This window comes from Triticum aestivum, chromosome 5B (genome assembly GCF_018294505.1).
Source record: "Triticum aestivum cultivar Chinese Spring chromosome 5B, IWGSC CS RefSeq v2.1, whole genome shotgun sequence".
NCBI lineage: Eukaryota > Viridiplantae > Streptophyta > Magnoliopsida > Poales > Poaceae > Triticum > Triticum aestivum.
The window spans coordinates 514,256,300-514,264,732 of record NC_057807.1 but is presented as its reverse complement, the minus strand read 5'-3'; positions in this window follow the sequence as shown (position 1 = coordinate 514,264,732).

Below are 8,433 nucleotides of genomic sequence, written 5' to 3'. Positions count from 1 at the left end.
CTCCTCCCATTGTAACCGACTCTGTGTAACCCTAGCCCTCTCCGGTGTCTATATAAACTGGAGAGTTTTAGACCGTAGGATGAAGAACAATCATACCATAGGCTAGCTTCTAGGGTTTAGCCACTCCGATCTCGTGGTAGATCTACTCTTGTACTACCCATATCATCAATATTAATCAAGCAGGAGTAGGGTTTTACCTCCATCGAGAGGGTCCGAACCTGGGTAAAAACATCGTGTCCCTTGTCTCCTGTTACCATCCGCCTAGACGCACAGTTCGGGACCCCCTACCCGAGATCCGCCGGTTTTGACACCGACATTGGTGCTTTCATTGAGAGTTCCTCTGTGTCGTCGCCTTTAGGCCCGATGGCTTCTTCTCTCGTCAATCTCAATGTGGTCCGGGACGCGACTTTTCTCCCCGGACAGATCTTCGTATTCGGCGGCTTCGCACTGCGGGCCAACTCGTTCGGCCTTCTGGAGCAGATCGAAAGCTACGCCCCTGGCCATCAGGTCAGGTTTGGAAGCTTGAACTACACGGCCGACATCCGCGGGGACTTGATCTTCGACGGATTCGAGCCACGACCGGGCGCGCCGCACTGTCACGATGGGCATGATTTAGCTCTGTCATCGGACAACGCCCAGAGCGTCGCTCAGGTGTCCCGCTCCGACCATTAGCTCGGAGCCCACTACGTCAGTCGGGGACGGACGGTTGGACGCCGCCCCGGAAACTGCAACCTCTACGGCGATAGAGCCGGATACCAGCCTAGTCCCTCGCAAGGCCCGTGACTCCAAGGTGCCGGACTCCGATCCGGACTCCGTAAATCCCGCACCTCTTCCGATTAAGCCCGATTGGGCTCCGGTCATGGAGTTCACCGCCGCGGACGTCTTTCAGCACTCGCCTTTCGGCAATATCCTGAATTCATTAAAGTCTCTCTCTTTGACAGGAGAGCCCTGGCCGAACTATGGCCAACACGGTTGGGATGCGGACGACGAAGAAATTCGAAGCCCACCCACCACCCACTTCGTAGCCACTGTCGACGATTTAACCGACATGCTCAACTTTGACTCCGAAGACATCGACGGCATGGACGCCGATGAAGGAGACGATCAAGAACCAGCACCTATAGGGAACTGGAAAGCCACCTCGTCATATGACATATACATGGTGGACACCCCTAAAGCGGGGGATGGCGAGGAGAAAACGGAGGATGACCCCTCCAAGAAGCAGCCGAAGCGCCGACGTCAGCGGCGCCGCTCTAAGTCCCGCCAAAGCAAAAACGGCGATTCCGGCACCGGAGATAACAACACGCCGGACAGTGCCGAAGACAACCCCCTCCAGCAGGATTCAGTGCAGGAGGATGAAGGAGCCAGCCCTCATGAGAGAGCGTCCAACAAAGAGGATGAGGACGACAATTACATGCCTCCCTCCGAAGACGAGGCAAGCCTCGACGACGACGAATTCGTCGTGCCAGAGGATCCCGTCGAACAAGAGCGTTTCAAACGCAGGCTCGTAGCCACGGCAAGCAGCCTCAAGAAGAAATAGCAGCAGCTTAGAGCTGACCAAGACTTGCTAGCCGACAGATGGACCGAAGTCCTGGCGGCCGAAGAATATAAACTAGAACGCCCATCCAAGAGCTACCCAAAGCGCAGGCTGCTACCCCAACTTGAGGAGGAAGCAACTAAACCTACATCACCAGCGTACGATGCGCCCGACCGGCCACCCCGTGGCCGTGATAGAGAGACCTTCAGGCCCTCAGCCCAAGCCGCACCCCGACACCGCTCAAAACATACCAGAGTACGGGGAGACGCAACAGACCTGCGAGACATCTTGGAGAATAAGGCAAGGCAAACAAGATCGATCTACGGATCGCATGGGCGCCCCGCTTCACGTGACGCTAGCCGTCACGCCGGACATAATAAGTATGGCCCGGCCGAATACAACAGACCAAGCTCGTCCGAGCTGCGTCGTGATATAGCCCAGTACAGGGGCGCCGCACACCCACTATGCTTCACAGACGAAGTAATGGATCATCAAATCCCCGAGGGCTTCAAACCCGTAAACATCGAATCATACGATGGCACAACAGATCCTGCGGTATGGATCGAGGATTATCTCCTTCATATCCACATGGCCCGTGGTGATGATCTACACGCCATCAAATACCTCCCGCTCAAGCTTAAAGGACCAGCTCGACATTGGCTTAACAGCCTGCCAGCAGAGTCAATCAGTTGTTGGGAGGACCTGGAATCCGCATTCCTTGACAACTTCCAGGGCACGTATGTGCGACCACCAGACGCCGATGACCTAAGCCACATAATCCAGCAGCCAGAGAAATCGGCCAGACAATTCTGGACACGGTTCCTAACAAAGAAAAACCAAATAGTCGATTGTCCGGACGCCGAGGCCCTTGCAGCCTTCAGGCACAACATCCGAGACGAATGGCTTGCCCGGCACCTAGGACAGGAAAAGCCGAAATCCATGGCAGCCCTCACGACGCTCATGACCCGCTTCTGTGCGGGAGAAGACAGCTGGCTGGCTCGTAGCAATAACATAACCAAGAGCCCCGGCAATTCGGATACCAAGGATAACAACGGCAGGTCACGTCGCAACAAGCATAAGCGCCGCATTAATGGTGACAATACTGAAGATACGGCAGTCAATGCCGGATTCAGAGGCTCCAAACCCGGTCAGCGGAAGAAGCCATTCAAAAGAAATCCTCCGGGCCCATCCAACTTAGACCGGATACTCGACCACTCGTGCCAGATACTTGACACCCCCGAACAACCAGCCAACCACACCAACAGGGATTGTTGGGTGTTTAAGCAGGCAGGCAAGTTAAGTGCCGAAACCAGAGACAAGGGGCTGCGTAGCAACGACGAGGAGGAACCCCGGCCGCCGAACAACAGAGGACAGAAGGGATTCCCCCCGCAAGTGCGGACGGTGAACATGATATACGCAACCCACATCCCCAAAAGGGAGCGGAAGCATGCTCTCAAGGACGTCTATGCGTTGGAGCCAGTCGCCCCAAAGTTCAACCCGTGGTCCTCCTGCCCGATCACTTTTGATCGAAGGGACCACCCCACTAGCATCCGTCACGGCGGATTCGCCGCATTGGTCCTAGACCCAATTATTGACGGATTTCACCTTACCAGAGTCCTAATGGACGGCAACAGTAGCCTGAACCTGCTTTACCAGGACACAGTGTGAAAAATGGGCATCGATCCTTTAAGGATTAAACCCACAAAGACAACCTTCAAAGGTGACATACTAGGTGTAGAGGCCAGCTGTACAGGCTCGGTTACACTTGAAGTGGTCTTCGGATCCCCAGATAACTTCCGAAGCGAGGAGTTAATCTTCGACATAGTCCCATTCCGCAGCGGCTATCACGCCCTGCTGGGACGAACCACATTTGCGAAGTTCAGTGCGGTGCCGCACTATGCATATCTCAAGCTCAAGATGCCAGGACCTCGCGGAGTCATCATGGTAAATGGAAACACCAAACGCTCTCTCCGAATGGACGAGCACACGGCAGCCCTGGCGGCGGAAGTACAGAGTAGCCTCTCCAGGCAATCCTCCAACCCAGGTATCAAACGTTCGGACAACGTCAAGCGAGCCCGAAGTAACCTACAACAAATCTGGCTGGCACATCCCGAGCAAGCATAGCAGTGCGGCCCCAACCCCAGCCCCCGCCAAACGGCGACACTGGTACCACGCGTACATAACTACGCCTTAGAGATACCATGGGCATAAGGGGAGGGGCACAACAACGGCACGCCCAGAAGACGGCTCAACCGCACTAAGGGGCTCACTATTCCGCCGTTTACTTTTTATACACTTTCAGGACCCAACTATTCGGAAGGCCTGTCCGGCAATACACTCGCCGAACACACGATGCAACAGCCAGGGGAGAGAACAAGCCACGTCAAAAGTCCAGGTGATCTCTATAACGAGTTTAATACCTGTTTTACTTACAATCCCGCAGCTTGCCCCTGGAGGGGAACATGTCAAATACTCCCATCTCTTGCTTACCGCACTTCTTGTATCGTTCTGCTTTCGCAGCAGCCCTTTTTTAATAAACAATATATAGCTCTTACCTATTATTGTACTTATCTATTTTTTATACAAATATGTTCAGTCATGACATTGTGCAACCGTACACTTTGGTGCGGACAATACACCAGGGGCTTACAAAACCCCATAACATGGTGTGAGAAGACCGAACACTCTCACGAGTGCGGCACCCCGAACTTATAGCACTATATGCATCGGCTCCGAATCATGTCTTTGGTCAATAGTTGGGTTTGCCCGGCTCCCATGTTTTGGTACCTTACGTTCCGCATTGTTGGCTAAGGTAGCGCTGGGAGAACTACTGCGATTGTGCCCCAGTTGAGCTGGGTTAACACCTCAGTAGAGAAAGCTAAAACTGACTGTCATGATAGTGCGAGAGACCGGTCGCTGTTCGCGAGGTTTTTTCGAGTCCTTAAAGACTTATGCCGCTTCGAGCGAGGAACCGGACTTATCCGGCCTAGGCGTGGATAGCGCCCCGAACTCGGTCTTCCGAATACTAGGGGCTTCGCCGAAATTTAAAATTATAGAATTCTATGGCTAAGTGAGAGTGATAAAGCATTATAAGTCCGACGGCCTGGTTCGTTGTGCTGAACGCCTCCCTAGATGGACCCAAGAATGGGAACAAGAGCGCTCAGGTTTATCCCGAACACCCCAGCACTCGTGGCATGGGGGTCGAAGCCGACGACTTGCATCTCTCAGATTTGATAAACGGCCGCACAGAAGGTAATATTTTAAATCAACAAGCGTTGCTTAACGCATATGAACAAAGCTTCAGCGTACAGGATAACACATGCGAGTCTACTCAAATATTACATCTTTGGAGCACTCATCCGCTATACGGCGGGCGCCCTTCAGAACGCCATTATAATACATCTCGGGCGTACGATACTCCTTGCCCGGCGGTGGCGCGTCCGTCAACAGCTTCTCCGCATCTAGCTTGCCCCAGTGCACCTTAGCACGGGCAAGGGCCCGACGGGCACCTTCAATACAAACGGAGCGCTTGATGACCTCAATCCACGGAAGCGCGTCCACCAGCCGCCGCACCAGACCGAAGTAGCTCCCAGGCATGACTTCTCCAGGCCACAGACGAGCTATGAGGCCCTTCATGGCATGTTCGGCCACCTTGTGGAGCTCGACTAGCTGGTCGCTCAGGGGCATCAGATGTTCGGCCTCAGCGTACTGAGACCAGAACACCTTTTCCGTTGAGCTCCCCTCTTCGGCTCGGTAGTATGCGGCGGCGTCAGACACACTACGAGGCAGATCGGCGAACGCTCCTGGAGAGCTCCGGATTCGGGTAAGTAGCAGATAATTAACTTTTATATTTTTGCTTTGCATAAAGAATGCCTTACCCGCCGCTATCTTCTTCATCGCCTCGATCTCCTGAAGGGCCTTTTGGGCTTCGGCCTTAGCGGTCTTGGCACTCTCAAGAGCCAAGGCAAGCTCGGACTCTCGAGTCTTCGAGTCACGCTCCAAACTCTCGTGTTTTTCCACGAGAGCCTGGAGCTCTTGCCGCACCTCCGCCACCCGCGCCTCCTGCTTCTCTCGCTCGGTGCGCTCCAAGGCCGCACTCTTCTCGGCCTTGGAGACCGCCTCTTTCAGGGTCGCCACCTCGTTCGTGGCTCCTGCAACATTAACGTTGGTCCTGTTATTATTTTGCAACCAAGTATTTCTATATACATTTACAGGAGGTACTATGTACCCTCTTTATCCTCGAGCTGCTTCTTGGCACGGCCGAGCTCGCTCTCGGACCGCTCGAGGCTTTCCTTCAATGCATTGACCTCCGCAGTCAGTGCGGCAGAGGTCAGCAGCGCAGCCTGCATTCCCATATTGACATATTTCTATTAGACTCCTGCGTACATCTTTTTAGATCCTCAGCTCGGCTTTTCTTTCCGAACACCGAACTGAGCATCAGGGGCTACTGTCTATGCGGTAACATTTATATATATATATGTTTTCGAACACATACATCAAAGCCCGTTAACAGGCTTGAACAGGCTTCCGTCAGCCCGCTCTTGGCGGACTGAACCTTTTGAATCACCGCACTCATAACAGTGCGGTGTTCCTCATCGATGGAGGCGCCGTTAAGCGCCTCCAGCAAATTGTCCGGCGCCTCCGGATGGACGGTAGTCGCCGGCGTCGTAGGCTTGCCCTTCTTATGAAGGCGCCGCCTGTCGGACTCCGGAACCGCCGATGGTTCCGGAGCAGTGTACGGCCCGGGGCTGGACTTAGATCCCTCCGGGGCTTTACCCCCTTTGGGCCCGAGTCCGGAAGGTCGCCTTGTGGCGCCTCGGGACCGCCTCCTCCTGGTTTTGTCCCCTACAGGACTCCACCTCAGCGTCGTCTATGGGGAGAGGGGAGGAGGCCGTCGGAAGTGAAGCGCTATTCATGTCCGACGAATTCAGAGAGCTGCTCGACGAATCGCCAAGCTGAGCTCGGGGCGGACTGCATAATTAGATTCGGCGTTAGAAGCTATCAAAAGATAAAGGAATGCAATAAGTCATTCGGGGAGCCAGACACTTACGTTTTTGCCAGGGGCTTGACCCTGGATGGCCATTCCCCCCCGCCGTCCTCGGCGTCGGGGGCGTAGTCCGGCAGAAGGGTCTTCCCCTTCTTGGACCTTCCAGCTTCCCCAGTTGGGGCGGTCTTTCTTTTCGTGCCTCCCCCCGTTGGAGGGGGAGAGGCTTCTTCTTCTTCTTCTTCTTCTTCCTCCTCATCTTCGGAGGCGGAGGGTGCGTTGGGGTTGTCGAGCAAATCCGACGCCACCGGACACCGGGAACTCTTTCGGGTCCCCGTGGCCTTCTCCTTGGCCTTCTTCTCCGGCACCACGTGAGGTGCCGGAACCAGTAGCTTTGCTAATTGCGCGTCTGCTGGGCCTTCGGGCAAAGGAGCCGGACAGTCAAACTGTCCGGATGTCCTCTTCTAGTCCTGTCAAAGGAACGGGAGTTTAGATCCCACATGAAGTCACACTATGAAATTCGGGTATCGCTTAAGGGACTAAATGTAAGCTTACTTCGGAGGCTTGACGTTTGGCGCAGAATCCGCGATCCTCGGTGACGGGAGGGGGACCTCGGAACTCTTGAAAAGCACCTTCCAGGCGTCCTCGTGCTTCGTTTCGAAGAGCCGGGATAGAGTCTGGTGCTGGGCCGGGTCGAACTCCCACAAATTGAAGTCCCGTCGTTGACACGGGAGGATCCGGCGGAAGAGCATGACCTGGACCACGTTGACAAGCTTGACCTTCTTGGTCACCAGGTCTCGGACGCAGGTTTGGAGTCCGGTCACCTCTTCCGGATTGCCCCACGACAGGCCCGTCTCTTTCCAAGATGTGAGCCGGGTGGGGAAGCCGGATCGAAATTCGGGGGCCGCTACCCACTTAGGGTCACGCGGCTCGGTGATATAAAACCACCCCGATTGCCACCCTTTGATGGTTTCCACGAAGGCACCCTCGAGCCAGGTGACGTTGGCTATCTTGCCCACCATGGCACCTCCGCATTCCGCTTGTCGGCCTTTCACAACCTTCGGCTTGACGCTGAAGATCTTTAGCCATAGGCCAAAGTGGGGCTGGATGCGGAAGAAGGCCTCACACACGACGATGAACGCCGAGATATTGAGGATGAAGTTCAGGGCCAGATCGTGGAAGTCCAGGCTATAGTAGAACATGAGCCCCAGGACAAACGGGTGAAGAGGAAAACCTAGTCCGCGGAGGAAATGGGGAAGAAAAACAACCCTCTCATGGGGCATGGGGGTGGGGATGAGTTGCCCCACATCTGGAAGCTGGTGCGCGATGTCGTTAGACAAGTATCCGGCCTTCCTCAGTTTTTTGATTTGCCCCTCCGTAACGGAGGAGGCCATCCATCTACCTCCCGCTCCGAACATGGTTGGAGAAGGTTGAGGTGGGAAGTGCGGGCTTGGGCGCTGGAGCTTGAGCGCGCAGGGACGGATAAGCAGAGGAGGAAGAAGGCATGAATGGAAAGGGCGGATTCTTATCCCCTTATATGGGCGGCCAAAATTACGAGCCCCCCTCCGGCCTAATAAAACTCGCTTATCTCCCAAGCGTCGCGGTTAATGGCGCGGTTGGGTTACCCACGCTCGTATTGATGAGAATCCCGGAATAAGGGGACACGATCTCTGCTTTGACAAGACGTACCAAGGAAACCGCCTCGCTAAACACGCTGAGGTAGAACAATAAAATGAATAAAAGCCTGGCCGTGGCATGATGTCACGCCGCGGAATACGTCAGCGGATCCGATTAACGGAAATACTGTTCTCTCTATGGTGGAATGTGGAACTTATTGCAGAGCCGGACACTACCCTAGTGTTCAACATCTTCTATGAAGTATTCGGAGGAGGAACCCGCCTTGCAATGCCGA